This window comes from Dipodomys merriami, unplaced genomic scaffold (assembly GCF_024711535.1).
Source record: "Dipodomys merriami isolate MVZ:Mamm:240054 unplaced genomic scaffold, mDipMer1.0.p SCAF_2, whole genome shotgun sequence".
Taxonomy (NCBI): Eukaryota; Metazoa; Chordata; class Mammalia; order Rodentia; family Heteromyidae; genus Dipodomys; species Dipodomys merriami.
Genome location: NW_027203381.1, coordinates 21,564,581 through 21,580,988, shown reverse-complemented (window position 1 = coordinate 21,580,988; position 16,408 = coordinate 21,564,581). Strand labels below are relative to the sequence as shown.

The 16,408-nt window shown below is 37.8% G+C and overlaps 1 protein-coding gene across 6 annotated transcripts in view; it reads left to right on the top strand.

The window, feature by feature from the left end:
* Positions 1-2,416: 2,416 nt before the first annotated feature.
* Slc14a2 (solute carrier family 14 member 2) overlaps positions 2,417-16,408 on the top strand; it is a 402,998-nt gene continuing 389,006 nt past the window's right edge. For 3 of the 6 annotated variants that reach the window (XM_070029241.1, XM_070029239.1, XM_070029240.1), the window contains exons 1-2: positions 2,417-2,761; positions 12,883-13,009. The gene's annotated coding sequence lies outside the window, so the exon portion shown is untranslated. The remainder of the gene's footprint in view (positions 2,762-12,882; positions 13,010-16,408) is intronic. The other 3 variants (XM_070029238.1, XM_070029242.1, XM_070029243.1) reach the window with 2 other exon arrangements.

Genomic DNA, 16,408 nt, shown 5'->3' with positions numbered 1-16,408 from the left:
TAAAGTTCATTTTTCAATGTAACGACTTTAATAGAGACCCAGAAACACAATCTTTTAGCTTCTGAGCTTTACTATTTATTGTTGAGTTCAACAACTTTGAAGAGTACAAGTTAGGTATCTGTAGATTTGTCTGGTGTTTTAATCTTGATTTGAGTGTAGGACTATAGATTTTAAAAGAAGATCACAGAGATAAACTATCATTCTTTTTTTTTTTCAGTTGTGGGGCTTGAACTCTGGGCCTGGGCACTGTTGCTGAGCTTTTAACTCAAGGCTAGCACTCTACTACTTGAGCCACAGCACCAGTTCTGTTTTTTTGGTGGTTAATTGGAGATAAGAGTATCACTGATGTTCCTGCTCGAGCTAATTTTGAACTGAGAACCTCAGATCTCAGCCTCCCGAGTAGCTAGGATTATAGGCGTGAGCCACCAGCACCTAGCACAAACTTTCATTCTTTAGATCAGTGGTACAAAATGAGGACGCCATTGTTGATGTGTCCACCATCAAGGAAACTTTGCTGAGTTTCTCCAATGTATAGTCACTCACTTTTCCCTGCCTATGCCTTGTACAACGCCCATTTGAAGAAAGCCATCATAAACAGTCCACTTATAGACAAGGGAGTTGTGTTTCTTCTTCTTAAGGGCAGAGAATCTGTAGACATAATTCAGATTTTTTCTGAATGGGAAATTTGTCTATTCTCCCTATTTGTTGATTTGATTATTTTCTTATATAAATGTGGACCCATAGATATTCATTTTATTTTAATATTTAATTTATTTGGCTGCTTAAATTATTCTGACTTAGGCTATTGGAGACTTTCATAATTCTCTGAAACACCTTGTGTGTGTGTGTGTGTGTGTGTGTGTGTGTGTGTGTGTGTGTGTGTGTGTGTGTGTGTGTGTATGTGTGTGTGTGTAAATACTTTCTTCTCTTCTGGCAGTGTGAAATGTGAAATTCTCTTGGCACATTGTGTACATTTCCTATCCCAGACTCCAAATGTGTCCTTTCTCCAAACAGCCAAGATTCCTTTTAGTAAGTGGATTATTGACCAAAAGATAATGTATTGAATTCAACATCAGTAGACATTATTTTCTTTATTTATGTTGCTTATTAAACATATGATATTTTTCTCTGTCAATCTCACAGGGATGTTGAAAAATGATGAGAGGCATGACAAAGACATTTTGATTTCTTTGAAAGAAGAGACTTTTAAAATAAAGAATTGTAATTCCTGGGGGGGAGGTGAATTAGGAAATTTTACAAAGGTAACAATGATTGCCACCTTTCATTGCAAGTTGAGACCACACATGTCTTCTAAAGGTAGGTTTAATATTTAACCATCAAATGGAAAGTTCTGAATATAATAAATTTCAAGAAATAGACTTCTTTTTACTAAAACCAAGGGCACCACCTCAGTAGCTATTAATAAGCCATCTACTGGTTTAAACAAAGAATCTAAACTGTTTATTGTTGCAATATATCTTACATGTGACCAGACTCCAAAGCTTGGTTTTATTTGTAAGGTTCCACAACAGAGTAGTTGCTATAGATATAGCAAAAGCCCAAAGGACAGCATGCTGAGCCTTTGGAAAAACTATGCCATTTCCAAAGGCAAGGAATAGATATTGAAGCTTAAAGGGAGTTGATCCTTAGGATAAAGTCATAGCAAAGGGAAGGTTTTTAGAATACAATCTAAGATTTCACAGAAATCTAGGGACCAATTATGTGATGTTCAAAGGAAACAGTGAATACAATGAGTCTTAGTTTCTACCCTGTGCTTAAGGCAAATATGTGCAAGTCATTCTACACAATGCTGGAAAGTAATGGATGCTCTGTGTGTGTGTGTGTGTGTGTGTGTGTGTGTGTGTGTGTGTGTGTGTGTGTGTGCACGTGTGTGTGTGTGTGTGTGTGTGTGTGCGTGCATGTGTGTGAAAGAGATAATGATAACAAAGAGTTAGAGGGGCTGGGGCTCCAGCTTTCTAATTTTAAGTTGCTTCAGTATGGAAATAATTATAATCTATAACTAACTTGACTTGTCTAACCCACTCTCAAAGAGAAAAGACTAGATCTTCTGGGAAGGATTGATTATGGCCTTTTCTTTCATTGTCTTTCCTACGTGAATTTGGTGATAAACTGTGCTCATGCACCGAACACTTGAGACAACCAATGGAGTTTTCCATCTGCGAAGGCCAGGTGTATGAGCTCTCCTTATCTTCTATCAGCTTGATGACAAAAATGTCTTACGAATATAAGATTTGTAAAAATTTAACCTCTCAGTAATGTGTAAAGAAAGAAAGGGAGGGGGAAAAAAGGAGGAAACAATGTGGCAGAGGGGAGATCAAGCAGAACGAGATAGTCACAGGAAGAATGATCTTCCAATAGTTCTGTCTGAGGCCCCTGAGATGGGTTGTCCGGCTATTTAATAAGAAGCAAATTCTCCAATAAGAAAGCAACCTGGTCCTTCCTCACATATCATTTGACCATCGAGGGAGAGCAGGATGCTAATGAGATTCGCCCTTCAAAAGCAAGTCACCTAGAATGGCAGATGCACTGTAGTGCTTAGGAATCTGAACAGAAAGAGCCAGGAAAGACCCAGTAAGTGAGGATAGCAGACCTCTGGTTATTCAAGCCTCGTCCAAGCTCACCATGGTCTTTGCGTTGACTGCCTGAGAAGAACTCCAAATTCATATGCAGTGTGCTCTCCGTGGTAGTACTGGCAACTCTCCTCAAAGTCATTATTCCAAATCTCAGGAAGAGCTGGCAGGTAAGACACAGCTCTTTCTGACTCTGTCCTTTCTTGCTAACAGTTAGGAAACCTTTTCTACTTGCTCATGGGAGAAATGATTGGCTTCCGAGTCTTTTTCTTTTTCTCTCCAGTCACTACAATAAAAATACATTCGTGTTATATGTGTGGTGTATATATAATAATTTTACTTTTATTAAAATGTTTCAAGTTCTTGTTATTAAACAATATAGAGAATGTGCACATTTTTTTTGAAAATGAAATACTACTTTTGGTGGTGTGCAATGCTGTAGCTGTTACTTCACATACAGCATCTTTCAATTTGTTTGCACTCGAATCCCCTCTGTCCCTCATTTCTACATTAATTTATTTTATAATGTTTAAAAGTTTATCATAACAAAGAGCCATGTACAAGGAAATTGTCTAATTACTCAACCTTATTGCATCAGCTTGAGAAATTATGTAGTTTTGCCCAGAGTATTTTTACCTGAGAGAATGAGTGTGTAAAACACTATGTAGTATGAAAACCCCCACCAGTGGAGGTGCCACAGCATCGAGTATTTACTGCCATGACTGAAGTTAGTTTCTCAAACCTCCAAAAATGACCAACAGTAATTCAGATTTCTTCTTGTGAAAGTTGAGAATATGTGTTATCGTTTGAGGTTTGTCCGTGCTTAGAATATGTGATAATTTTTTATGTTCAATAATACTCCAGCAATGGGCGTGCTATCACCTAATTATTTGTGCATTATTCCAGAGTGTCAGTGAAATCTCTGAAGAGTTAAAAATGAGTTCATTTGGGATACTTAAAGATCAACTTTTCAAGGCTGCTGTCAGTAGAACAAGAGATTATAGTTATAGCTACCTTTGTGCACTAGAAAGTTCTTTAAAAAACTATTCCCATTGCTCAGGCTTTTAAAGAGAAATTTTCTATTCTGCCTGATTGTTTGCTTCCCTTTCACCATAGTGTGATTTTTGAGCTGCTGTGTATGGTTTGCTGCAGACAGTGGAAACATCTGACTGATTTAATTGAGAGTTGAGGCTTGATGACCACTGAGAACATGATACAGTGATGTGTTTAAATTTGGTACAGCTATGGCCTTAAAAGCAGGTGTATTTTTATTTTGTCCTATGAACAACATTCTCAAGAGTAAAGCAGATATTATAAATTTATTATAGCTACAAAGTTGAATGCTAAGTAGCATCAGCAATAAAGGATTGTTAACACATCATTGCCTTATATTCAGGTTAACTGGCTGATGTCAAGGGAAATTTTATTTGGACATGTAAGCCATGATTTTTATATCACTGAGTCAAATTCAATCTATGCATTTTTATGAATAAAGCAACATCCAAATTTTAAGCCTACTTCATGTGTAAAAATGAATGTTTTCTAAGGAAAGTACTTACCCGGCCTTACCAGAAATCACTCTCTGCCTTTTATACTACTAATTTTGCACGAAGAGGTAAGGTCAGGAAGCCAAGTAGAATTGGGTCGGCAAAGAATTGGCTGAGTGAGAAGCTACCTGCCTTGGGTAGCAAGTCCTGAGCTTTGTACAAAAGACTGGTAGGAGATTTAAGAACTGAGGCACATTTGTAGTCCTGTCTATGATCAGAACTAGGTTCCACTTCATGCTGAGCTGGGGGTTAGTCTGTGTTGAAAAGTTTTCCACCTGCATCCCAGCATCCCTAAGAGCAATGGAGGCCATGAAACTCCCCCAAGCAGGACTTCTGCCAGACAGTCTAGAAAGCCAGAGATCAGCATTACCACTCATCCACTGATGGATGATATCCTCACATTAGCAGGCCAAAGGTGATTTAGGTATGATTTGTACAAGTATGGGTTGCATGAACTTTGAGCCAGTGAATGCAAAGGACGGGCTAGACTGTTCTTTTATCAATTACCTGACAGAGGATCTATAATGACTTCATGCTGTAAGTTGCAAAACATTTTATTAGAGTCAACTCTCAATTATCTGGGGACGGAAGGGGCAGAAAGAGCTGGACATCCACATTTGTTGAACAGAGCAATATAATGAGGACTGTTGGGGGTTAAACACAGAAGTAGGGAAAAGGTCATTGCTGTTGTGGTGCTTATGAGCTCTTGATGGAAAAATAGATCGAGCAGGTGCAATTCAAAGATATACCACTCAAGACTTCACTGCTTGCATCCAGGCTAACATCTCATCAGTACAGAACCAATCTGATAGATTTAGAAATCTTTGCAATCTTTCACATATAAAAATGTAAAGATCCTTTGGAAAATGGAGTGCTTCAGGGAGCACGGCCTTACAGAGTAAGCACTTGGCTGGATCAATCCTGGAAAATATACTCACACTTCTCAGTAAGTATGGAGTGAGCACTGCACATGTACAGATCCTGGGGATTCCTGTAAAGGAATCTGCTGCAGGTCTCTCCATACAGTGCAAGAGGACAGAGTATAGGCTAAGAAGAGGAAATTCTGAAGCATGAGCAAGGTAAGAGGGAGAATAATGGTTGAGATCACTAGTCCCATTTGGAGGGCAGTGTTAAAGAGAAAGGTCACCATTAGAGCAGGCATTGGCAAGATGATCCGCAGAAGCTGAGGGGGACATAGAAATAGAGAAGCATCTGTATAGGTGAGATACTGGCCGTTCAAAATAGAATCACTCTTTACAACAAACTAGAAATGATTGTTCCAGTAGATAAGAGGCAAATTCTCATCCACCTTCAATCTATCCACCATATATTCTGTGTCAGCCATTGGGGATGAACAAGGTGCCTTTTTATTTGTGAACTCTTTTCTTATTTTCTTATGACGTGAGTGTATTTGATTAAATAAGTGCTAACTAACAATGTTGATTCAGGAAAATCAGTAATACACACACACACACACACACACACACACACATACACACATATACACATACACCATGTGTACTTGATTTTAAAAGGAGTCTTGCCTTTAATCCACCCAGGTTATCTTTAATGTTCAATAACCTGCAAAATAATTTTATTGTATTCCATTCCGGTTTGGAAATTCTGTGATTATATTTTATAAGCTTTTTTCTTATTTATAATTGGGCATCTATGGTAATTCACTTAGTTCCTAGGGGATATTACTTTCCCTGACTTTGTATGTTTCAAGGAAAGCTGAAATATTACATTTTAAATACAAAAATAATTTGAGCAGTTGAGACCATAGCAGCTGCTGTGCAGATGCTAGTTTGAGGAGCTCCTGACAGAGGCATGCACACACAAGAAGCTAAAGATACCCAAAGGATGCTGAGTTGATACATCATCAGATCAATAATCTGCAAACTGTGAATATGCAGGAAACCAAAGTGTGGTGGTCTTTCAATCCACTATGGAAATAGGGCCTTTATGTGGACTCCAAGAGCATTCTAGCCCAGTGAGTCAATAATTCCCATCACATAATAGAAAAAAATATCACTCATAGGCAATGGAATGCCTAGGGAGTATTCTTCAGTAATCAAGTATCTGGCACAGTAGATTATGCCTTAACTTTACATTCTGTTCTGGGAGCTAATTGGTGAATAACATACAGTTAGGTACATTTACCTACTAGAGTTTATCTCTGCAGCAAATGGAGGGGCTTTACAAGCATTTTAGACTGCAGCAGAGAGAGAAGTAAAACAGGTCACTAGTCAAAGATTCATGTGTCATTTTCTGATGTGATTATTTCTAAACTCTTGTTGGAAAAAAGCAAGCCGTGGAAGCATGGAGAAGAAAAGAGGAAGGTAGAAAGATGATTGGAAAGAATACAGAAACCAGGAATAAAGAAATGAAGGAGGAAGGGAAGAATGGGTAGAAAAAAGAGAAAAAAAAAGAAAGGAAGAGAGGGGAAATATAGACCTAATAGTGTGTGTGTGTGTGTGTGTGTGTGTGTGTGTGTGTGTGTGTGTGTGTGTGTGTGTGTGTGTGTGTGTGTGTGTGTGTGTGTGGTTGGATTTCCATGTCTAGAATTAGCTTCTGAAATGAACATTTAACCCATAGTACTTAATTGTATTTCTAATAGCAACTTCAGCATCAGCTTTCAAACACTAAAAAAAGAAGAATTCTTTGTTAAGAAATGATTTCTAAGCCAGGCTTTAGTGGCTCACACCTATAATCCTACTACTCCACAGGCTGAGACCAGGAGGATCACAGTTCAAAGACAATCTGGGCAGCAAAGTCCAAGCTGAGTGAGTGAAGGAAAGTCTGCACTACGAGAGAGAGAGAGAGAGAGAGAGAGAGAGAGAGAGAGAGAGAGAGAGAGAGAGAGAGAGAGAGAGAGAGAGAGAGAGAGAGAGAGAGAGAGACTGTTTTCTGTTGGCTGCCAATACATAGGACATCCCTGGGGCATAGGGCAGTCATGTGACCTAATGAGTCCTTCATTTCACAATGTATTATTTAGACTAGAAACACCTATACTAGTGCACAGGAAAAGTGGGGAGCTACCTATGTTTCCTTCATTGTAGCTAACATTTGCAGAAATTTTCATAATTTACAGGGCATTTGCAGCAATTACTACAGTTAATTCCCATAATAGTATGATCTTAAATATTAGACTTTCCATTTTTTCAGAGGAGGGAACTACTTTCCAAGCAGGTTAAATAGCCTTTCTTAAGACTGTTCACGTGTCAGCTGTAAAAATGGGACCCAGGGCCAGACCCTTTGACTCTAGATCACCTTCCTCTATCTGGCTTCATCTCCACTGAGCCTTCTGTAGTTACTTCTATAAAGCAGAGAGAGACATGAGTGCCTGAAGGACAAAGCATGCACTTAGAATGTTCTGGGTCATGACTGGCCTCCTTCAATTACTCCAGAGCCAACAAAAATCCTGGTCTTGATGATCTAGATTTACAGTAATTATTTTTAATATAAAATATGCACTATTCTTTCCCTTCCCACCCCCAAACGCAATTCTTTTAAGCATTTCTAACTTCCATAAAGAGACAGCCTTGTCACTGAAACAGAATTTCATATTCATTGCTGAGTGTCAGATCATCAAAAGTGACCCTCCTTATGGATGGTTTTTTTTGAGAGGCACAAGATGGGAGACGTGCAGAACAGGTGGCCAGCTGTGCTTGTTGTAACATCCCTGGTACAAGATGTGGACCAGGTGCTGTGAGGGAGGCAATGAGGAGCAGGTAGTGACCTTACTTGTCAGAGTAATCCACATCTGTTGTGAAACACACTGGCACGTGTTATGGGGAGAGGGAAAGGGGGACTGTAAAGGCAGAGGAAATAGGAGGGCGTGTCCCCCATTTGGAGATCAGAGAGTAAGTTCAATCAAAGGACTTACTTGGGAAATAGTAGATAACGTGTATAAAGAAGAGAGACATAGCAGTGTGGGGGAGAGAGATTGGATTTTCTTCTAAGAAGAATGAGTGTCATGGATGGATGAATGGCAGAGGTAGAAGAGAACTAGGAGTGGAGTTAGACAAATTCAGGAGAGATACGAAAAGTCAGTCAGCATAGGAAGTTGAGGATTGAGAAGACCCGTTACAAGGATCTGGTAGTATTCCAAAGTGCGATAGCATGAATCTTACACATGAAGGAAAATTATTATCATAATGATTTCTACCATTATTGTTAATAAGGAGAACCTGTAATTTTTTTCTAAATGATTTTGAGATGTGTGATTTCAAATGTATTTTGAATAAGTGGTTCTAGATTTTAAAAGGTTTTGAAAAAGTTTAAAAAAGTAATAGAACAAAAATTAAGGAGTTAGTCAAACTACACAAAAGTTATGGGGAGGGAAGTGCATATGGCAGACACCTGAATTTATTCCAAGTAGGTATAAGCATGGATGGAAATATCACAATGAAAATCCTTCATGGTGCCTGAGTGCCAGTGATAATGACTATAAACTTAGCTACTCAGGAGGCTGTGATCTAAGGATCTCAGTTGAAAGCCAGCCCAAGCAAGAAAGCTCATGAGACACTTACCTCCATTTAACCACCAGAAAACTAGAAGTAGAGTTATGGCTCAAGTGGTAGAGCACTAGCCTCAAGCAAAAAGTCCAGGCACAGCACCCAGGCTCTGAGTTCAAGCCCTAGTACTGGCACAAAAAAAGTATATGAACTCAAAAATAAAAGAAAGACAGAAAGACAGGAAGGAAGGAAGGAAGGAAGGAAGGAAGGAAGGAAGGAAGGAAGGAAGGAAGGAAGGAAGGAAGGAAGGAAGGAGAGAGAGAAGAAAGAAAGAAAGAAAGAAAGAAAGAAAGAAAGAAAGAAAGAAAGAAAGAAAGAAAGAAAGAAGGAAAGAAGGAAAGAAGGAAGGAAAGAAGGAAAGAAAGAAAGAAAAGAAAGAAAGAAAGAAAGAAAGAAAGAAAGAAAGAAAGAAAGAAAGAAAGAAAGAAAGAAAGAAAGAATAGTTGAAGAAAGGAATAAAGAATAATGTTCATTGATATATAGCAATTGTCATGGGGTACAGTGGTATTTTGATACATGCATACGATGTATAATGACAAAGTCTATTATCACAAACATTTATCTTCTTTTTTGTGTGTTGGGAGCATTCAAAACCCTTTCTTCCAGCTAATATGAAAGCTTCAATAAATTATTATTTAGAAAAAGTACATAACAGACTTTGTGAGATTTTAATGTGCAAATTATACATTTTCAGTTTCTGAAAGGATAAATGTTGCATTACCTATGTATTTAACCCCTTTTTCTCTCAGCCACGCACCTTTCAGAATTTACAGTCATGACTTTAATCAAAGATTATTTCTGAGCAGTACATAAACAACCTAGATTCAAGTTCAATTAGATGTAATGGCAAATGTTAGACATACATTGACCTCTCTTCTTCACCTTTCTATGTAGTTTGGGGTTTAGAAGATTAAAAGAAACTGTGGGGAAATTTTGGGGTTCTTCATTCATCTGCTATAGAGTTCTGGGCATGTCTTCTCTCAGGCACTACAAGTGAATGGCTACTATGTATTGAATTGTATGTTGTTGTATTGATACGATTTGTTACTGTCCTTTTATAACAGGAAATTATATGCTGGAGAGATGATCAAATGAGAATTTTCTCTACTTTTAACACCTTATATAGGACCTTTAATTACATAATTATAAATGTGTAAGGATGGAATGGGAAAAATAACACTCAATTGAGTAAGAGGTCTTCCTTCTGGCCAGTGTGTGTCTTAAATATTCGTTCAAACAGCTCTCACCCATTGACCCTCTACCCAGGATTTTGTGCACTCAGGTAATGATACTAAAGGAAGAATTTTAAAGTTTGGCAAACAATAACATGTCATACTCCCAAAATTTGTACAGATGAAAATAGAACATCTTCCCCTGAAAGATGTAAAAAATCCAATGGCAATACTGTACTGTTTTGCAAAAAGCAAAGGTTATGATCAAAATGAACTCCAAGAAATGGAAAGAAGTGGTTTTGCCCTTCATTTTTGTTTTTTGTTTTCTTTTCTTTTTGTCTTGTTTGTTCATGTATCTATCTTTGGAATGGTAAGGAGAGGCACAGAAATGGAAGGGCAAAGGGCGAACAAATTTAGCAGTGGTACTCAATAGACATTATGTTGAAAATGAATGATACAATTTGTTGTAACCCCTCTGTACATCACCTTTGTAATAACAATAAAAAAGCAAAGGTGAGATTATAACATACCTACTATGTTTAGATCCTAACCAAGGCATTGTGAACATTATCTCTGAGCATAGAATGGTGGACCCCAGAAAGGGCTCTGGCTTCAGCCAACCCTTGGTTTGACTTTTAGCTCTACTATCTACTAGTAATGAAATTATTTAGATTCTCCAAGTCCCAAATTTTTTGTCTAATTTAACATCCACTTTATAAAGCAGTGTTGACTTAAAGCATGTCATGCATATGGTAAGTGCTCAATAAGTACAGACTTTATTATTACTGCCACATTTTATTATCATTTTAATTTCCCATGTTCTCCAACACACACAAAAAAGATTAAAGCCTGAAATCACACATGTAAACACACACACACACACACACACACACACACACACACACACACATCTACTTAGGAAATTTTGTAAGTAAATTGTTACTTTCAAAGGAACAGAGAATATTTTTTTTTCTAGCTCTGCATAGACCATGACCTCTGCTGTCAGGCAATGCCCATAAGAAATGCTAGAGAAAAATGCTTTAATTTTTTTCTTTGACTTCCACATCTTCCATTTGTTTTTGGAGTTTTAAGTTTGTTTTGCGACCCAAAACAAAAGATGTATAAACAGTATGACCAGCATCTTTTCTATTGCCCGTAGCACAACTCATAGAACGCTGCTTGTCTTTTGCTTCCTTTTCAATCCCACAATTTCTGGCAAGGGTTCTGTTTTCCACAGTGTTTAGTCTACAGAAAAGTAACTAATTTCAGATAAGCAGGAGAAAACACACAAGTCTAAGATGAAGAGTAGAGTAATTTGCAAAGTTCAGGGTAGGTATTCAAAACTGTATGGTTGAAGATGGGTTTGTGACCTTCCAGGAGAAATGTTGACACTAGGCGAAGAACTGCAAGTCATGCCATTGCTCCTTTATTATTCCCATGATTCCACCTACCTCCTGCTCTCCTTGATGTCTTCCTGCCCTTCTGTATCTTTCCTTCCCATCTTCCCTCTTTTCATCCTCTTCTCTCAGCATTCTCTCTGTATCCTCTCTTTTCTTCTTTGTGGGTCATCCTAAACGATGACCCATCTTTGTTGGTCATCATAAATGACATTTGTGACTTTTATTTAGCATTTACTATTGGCCAGACATTGTGCTAATGCCTTATATATGCTACATTTGTATTGCCACATGAAAGTCCAACTTATAGAGCAATACATTTTCTACATAAGGGTGGGACAAGAAAGGAGGAAGGAAGGAAGGAAGGAAGGAAGGAAGGGAGGGAGGGAGAGAGGGAGGGAGGAATGGAGGGAAGGCTGTCAGACGGATTCCTTACAAAGTTTTCAGAGTCTGGTTCATTGGGTGAACTCATCCATCTCACTAGAAATGCCTCTTCTACTATAATAAAAAAAAGCGACATAAATTCACTATGGTGTTACCTTAATGCAATGTATTTTGAGGCATACAGTGAATGGCTTCAATTATGTATGCATGTGGATTTGATATATTAACTTGAAAATAAGCTTCATAGTCTTTTAAATGACATTTTTATTGAATTATACATTGAATTTGCTACAATGGGCGGGACAGTAGAATATTTTACTTATTTATACATTATGTATAATTACAGCCATATAGATAAAACTTGTTTCTATGCTATTTTCACTTTGTGTAATACATGTGTTAGCATTTTTTTGTGCAAACCTACCAAAAACCTTATTCTCAAATTGCAAGAAACTGTAGCAAGGTCTGTGTGAGGTGAGCATGACTATATTATGGTTTTGAAGACTACATTATTGGTTTGAAGCTCAGAAGGACAATGTTACTCCAGAACTGGTTAATCCAGAACCCATAACTTCCCACCTGTATGGCCTTAGACAAAGGCTTTCACCTGTTATGAAGTCCATCAAATTTCCCCTTTGGTAAACATGGGATAGTGACAGTTACCAGCAAGAACTTATCTCTTTCCTCTATCATGATTTCCACTTATTATAATAATGGCTCCCAGTCTATATCGATGCCAATATTGACCCATATCTATATAATTGACTTATGTATGTGTGTTTGTGGTAGTCATACTCACATGTGTCCTACTCATAATCATGCTCATGAGAACACCCATTTATGCCTGACCTTTGAGGTAGCATCAAACCTAAGGGGTATGACATGCTTACATATATTCATTTGAATCTATGTGATACACCATAATGATCTTTTCCTGCTGAGTTATGGAAACTCATTGCATCCCTTTGCTCTGTCTTGGTAACACACCCCATAGATACCACAGATGTACCCTACTGCCATCTAGTGGGGAAGCCCACTTTCCACCCCACAAAGCCCCATCCCAGTTCTAGCCTTCGTTCTGCTAATCATTTTCATCTTATTCAATTTATTTTTATTGTAAATGTGACAGAAGGGTTATAGTGACATAGGTCCAATAATGAGTACATTTCTCTTTGAACAGTGTCACCTCTTTCCTGCTAATCATTTTGAGGCTGCCTCCATCATCATCCAAAATGGCCACCCTGAATTAACTGCTCTGTATCTCTCTTTAGAGTCTTTCCAGTTTTCTTCCTGACTGTTTCTGGATGTGAGCACATCCCACTGGAATATTCCCACCTCCAGAACAAGGAAAAAGCTTGAAGGACTTCAACCTACTGTGCCAACAGGACCTGAATGACTGTAAGTAAAGTATCATTGCTAAGTCCATATCCTCAGAGCCTAGAAGGAAACCTTTTTATCCTGTAAAGTTAGCTTCTCAGGTTCTCTACATTTCGGAATACTTTTTCTCTGTAAAAATACATTTGTTCTTTCCATGAGAATTTTGACATACAAAGAGATGCCATAGGCCAATTGTTTCAAAGAAAGGATACAGCATTGGTCTTCCTCGAACTATAAAGGAATCTAGGTTAGTTGTAGAAATTGTCATTGGTATTAACTGATTAACCCATGAAATATAATCTTTGTTTCCTTTGGGTAGTGGATTTTATGCATCAAAAGGATTAATAGAAGAAAACCAGGTCCTTAGAGATGTGTCTATATTGATAATTTATTATGCGCCTTTCTTATTCCATTTAAAACGTTGAAAGTGATTGAAATGTCATATAGATAAGGTGGAGAATACATATACTAATACTTATCTTGTTATTGGTTAATTAGGCCAAAGAATTAATAAAATGTTATTGAAAAACAGTTACATGATTATCACTGTTCCAAAGTAATGACAAGATAAATTACTTATCCTGTCCAGGTTTCTCACGTAACAAAAGGGCATATGCTAAGTAAGGGGGGAAAGTCAGTCTGCACCCCCCACTCTTTCATCCCTTACTCCAGACATCCTCCAGGACCAAGGACACTACCACTGATCTGATCAATTGCTTTATTGTTTCACATGAGTCATTCCTATACTGGTGATAATTATGCTTTCTGTACCTTTAATAAAAATGATCAGAGCTTTCTACCTAAGAGTCTCCTACATTTTAAGACAAAAGTTAGGATACAAATAGAGAAAGGATAAATGAGAGAAAAGGAGAAGACAGCGTTGATCACTAAATTGGATTTGAGACCAACTTTTTTATTGCAATTTAAGCCAAACCTTGTGGAAGAAGATAGGCATTTAGACCAGAAATAGAGTGTTCTGCCCTCTCTAGATGCACATAGATTAGAAGTGTGTGAATTTGCTCAACAAGACTCATATTATAAATGTTACTCACTTAAAAGCATTGTGTTTGTTTTGGCAAGAGTCAAAACAAGTATGCCCTCCTATTCCTTTGTTTGAAGGGCAAGTATTGGGCATTCCATTTCATTGTTGGAAATCAGAATGTGAGACTCTTGGCAGGGGAGACGCTGAAAGAGGTTTTGAAAGTGCCATGCTTCCATTACTCTGGAAGCAAATGATTTGCAATAAGATTGTTCATCAGTAGAATATATCTGCTCCTCTGAGTCTGACCTCTCATGTCTGTAGCTTTTGTTGGAGTGTTATATTCTGTATCTAATATTTCTTGCTACCACTTGGAAATCATTGTGACTACATTGGTCCTTATTGATAATTTTATGTAGCATAATCCATCACCATGTTGGATATTGGGCAGAGAGCAGGTATTACTTTGTCTTTTACTTGGTGTTCAGACAGCTCTCATTGATTTCTTGGCTTGCATGTTTGTTACATGATGATTTGCACTTTTCCTGTATTGTGTTTATCCAGATTATGTTTCAGGCGAGTCTACAACCTATCATCATTAACAACAAACATTTATTGAACATTTATGGTGTGTGGATCAGGATCCAGGTTAGGTACGGAGGATAATAAGAGGAATTTAATGTGATCCTTACCCTAGAGGATTTTATTATCTATTGGGCTATGCTTGCTCCCTAACACCTCATGCTGAGTGAATACTACAGGTAATAAATAGTCTTGGAGTTCAGAGAAGGCAGTAAATGATGAGGGCTGGATAATCATAAAGGCTTTAGAATTAGATGAAATTTGAGTGATTTTCTAAAGGTATGAAGGCTCTTTTTATAGGATGCTAAATATGAGTTCCTGAATACCGCTGTGTCAGAAAAAGAAGTCATGCCTGTATCTTTAAACTACAGTTGCCTTATTAAGTATTTATAAGCTTAAGACTAAGAGTCAATATTCACCTGCTTTTGAAGTGCTTCTTACAGAGTCCTACGGTGATTATTCTTGTGTATTTCATCTTGCACACCAAGGAAAAGCCAACCAGTCCGATAACTTTATCATGAAACTCCCCTGGCCTATTTGTCAACATTTACGATTGTCTTTTACTTTATCTAAAATTTGCCTTAGTCCCTCCCTTCCTCCCCCGCCCCTACTCAGAAAAATGATCATTCAATGAAGTCTTAAACCACAGTATTTTCAAGGTAAGACTTGGAGTAGAATAAAAGCATGCCTTCTTTGTGCATGCTGCTTCAGAGTGAGAAGGAGAACTTGAGCTTGACCCGGGAGAGTATATTAGTACCCCAAGGGAAATATCCACTTATGAGAAGTTCCAGGCTTTTTCATCTATAAGGAAGAGATGTGCAAACATTTTTGAAGATTGAAAACTTCACTTATTACTTCCATGGGACCCCACTGGTCCAGACAGATATTTGCCTCCGCTTATTGATGGGAATTATCTCAGGAAGAGTGTCTGTGGCAGGATTATCAATGGTCTCAGGACCAAGCCCAAGACTTGTCTAATACCAATTCCTGATTCTTTTTCCATGAGTTTTTCTGTGATTTCTCCTATGTTATTCTTTCTTGAAAAAAAATCTATCATTTACTTTGGATTTGGTGAAATGAGAGTCAGGGAAAAAGTTAAGTCTGTAGTTTCTTCTTTTCATTTCTTCTTGTAGCTTATATTTGGGGACATCTATTACAAACAGCAGGAAGTGTATCCTAAATCTCCAGTAGATTCCAGCCAATTATTAGACATGTGACAAGAGACCAACATGCACATATTCTATGTTAAATGAATCCAATACCAATAGAACATACTTTATAAATGTTCACCTCATTTCCTGTAAGGAGCAGTAGAGTAGCTTGAATTTTCAGTTAAAGATAATTCGAGCTTAGATGTAAGATGATCTAATTTGTGCAAATATTTAGTGAGTTGAAAGTGCAATAGTTCAATAGGAATATTTCCTCTGTCGCAAGCAGCACTTCTGTGTGCCCTCCAAAGCTGGCTCCAGATATGCAGGAAAGTGAACTAGTTTTTCAGAAATTAGGCACTACCCTCCATGTGGTTCTGTCTTGTCTGATTCCTGAACACGTGCTGCCAGTACTTGCTCATTTTGGCAAATGTTACCTATTTGTCTTGTTGGTTGGTTGTTTAGTTGTGTGTGTGTGTGTGTGTGCGTGTGTGTGTGTGTGTGTGTGTGTGTGTGTGTGTGTGTGTGTGTGTGTGTGTGATATTTTCCTCAGACCCTGGAAACTACCATTCCACTTTCAGTCTTTGATAGCTCTGAATACTTGTTACACATGAAACCACAAAACTTTTTTTTGTATCTGTTCCTTTTTTTCTTACTTATTTGACTTAACAAAATAGCTTCATATTTCATCTATATTATAGCACAAGTCAG